Source organism: Echinops telfairi, unplaced genomic scaffold, assembly GCF_000313985.2.
Source record: "Echinops telfairi isolate 266 unplaced genomic scaffold, ASM31398v2 ScPeMD7_70;HRSCAF=299, whole genome shotgun sequence".
NCBI classification, from domain to species: Eukaryota; Metazoa; Chordata; class Mammalia; order Afrosoricida; family Tenrecidae; genus Echinops; species Echinops telfairi.
Window position 1 is genome coordinate 29,492,232 of NW_022103968.1, and position 1,933 is coordinate 29,494,164.

Consider the following 1,933-nt stretch of genomic DNA (forward strand, 5'->3'; position numbering starts at 1 on the left):
CGCATTAGGTCCTCATTTTTCCCTCCCTGATTCAATATACTCTTTGTGTTGTAGAACCATCATTGAAATCCTCTTCTAAATGATTCCACCACCATTAACATAAATTCAGTGCTCCCTAAGCAAAAACTCTTCTTCCTTCACCAATGGTACTCATCGGTCAAGTTTGGTTTCTCTTTTTGCAGCGTTCTTGATATAATACCCACCTATCGTATACGTCCATAATTAAATCACTTTTTAAAAGAGTTGTAGATACATCATCACAATCAGTGCTAACACTCCCTCCCCCCAAATCCTTTTTCAAACTTACAGATAACAAAATTAAAACTCAGACACATAAGTCGTTTCAAAACTGTAAGGGGCAAGGTGGCAAAGCAGCGGTGAACCCAGTGCCTGGCAAATGGAGCTTGAGGCCATGAGCAGGGATACCAGGCCGGTGACCCGGCTGTCGTCCCCCATCTGACCTTGGCGCTCCTGGCCATTGGCATGTTCTTCCCCGCCTGGTTCTTCCTTTATGAGGTGACCTCACTAAGTACCCTCGGGACATCTGCAAAGAGCTCCTCATCCCCCGGGTGGCCTCGCTCTTTATGGGCTTCGGGGTCCTCCTCTTCCTGCTGCTCTGGGTTGGCATCTACTTACCACAACCCTAGCCCCCTCGGGGCACCACCCAGCGGATTCACTGGATATCTGCTTTTGTTACACTTTGGGTTTTTTCATTGGTTTTTTTTTTTTTTTTTTTACTCTTTCTGAAAGAGTCGCCCCTGTGCTCACAATAAAGGCAGAGGTGTGGGAAAAACCCCCAAAACTGTATGGGGCAAAAGTGGCATTTGATTCCAGGTCTAACGCGGGGAGGGGGGGCGGAGGGCTTCAGAGAGGTCATGGAATATGGACCTGAAAGACAATGGAGTTTCTGCACAACTTTTGGAAAGTCCCTTTGTTCTACGGACTCTCATCATTCAGCGAACAAATGAAATGCATTCCAAACCCCGAACCCCCTGCCACCGAGCCTATCCCGACTCACCCTCTGAGGGCTTCTAAAGCTTGATGGGAGCACACAGTCGCATCTTTCTCCGGAGCAGCAGCCGGTGGACTTGAACTGCTTACCTTGTAGTGAGCAGTCCACTGCTTACCCAACAGCACCACCAGCGCTCCCTGGACAACCCCCCCAAGGCCTTGTTTGTAAACTTGTGGTGATGATGAGGTCACTGATGGCAACAACTGAGCAGATCGGCCTCTCACAGATTATACCTCTGCAGCACTTCAGAATGCTGTGTGTGTAATAAGTAACGTCATCCTCCAGCCACCTGTGAGGAATCATCAGTTGTTGGGGAGTTATCCAAGTGATGGTGACCCGCGTGTGTCAGAGTAAAACTCTCTCAAAAAACCAAGTTCCCCTCCCCACAGAAGAACTTATTTCAAAGGACGGTATTGAATCTGCAGCTCCGGGACAGGGACATATCTGATCGGAGCACACGGAAGAAGATTAAGGGGGGTAGGAGAGAGTGGAGCACATCTTGGCCCACCAGGCCTTGAGGACGATGTTCCCAATTAGATCAGCCAGTCCACAGAGAGGACCACATGGCTGGACCCACTATGAGACATGACGCCCCTCACTGACCCATAGCCCTACAGGGGACAACACCGGAGACACTGTGGGAATTGCACCCGATCTGATCCCGCCACACCGAGGCAAAACACTAAGGAGGTGCGAAAGAACAGCAAGGGAACAGAGTGGTGAGGTCCCCAGGGAGTGCTGAAGGTGGACTTTGGGGCCAGGGCGTGGGGCCAGGGTGTAACAGACTGGACTGGAAAACATTCCTAAAGGCCAACAAACAATCCTTGAACTAACTACAAGCTTTACTTTCTTGTTGTGGTTTTTTTTTTTGTCATTGGCTTGTTGTTGTTCTTTTGTTGTATATTGTTGCTTGGTTTTGCT

At 49.1% G+C, this 1,933-nt stretch overlaps 1 pseudogene; it reads left to right on the plus strand.

Annotated features, from left to right (window-relative positions):
• Positions 1-397: 397 nt before the first annotated feature.
• LOC101651750 lies at positions 398-647 on the plus strand (annotated as a pseudogene).
• Positions 648-1,933: the final 1,286 nt, after the last annotated feature.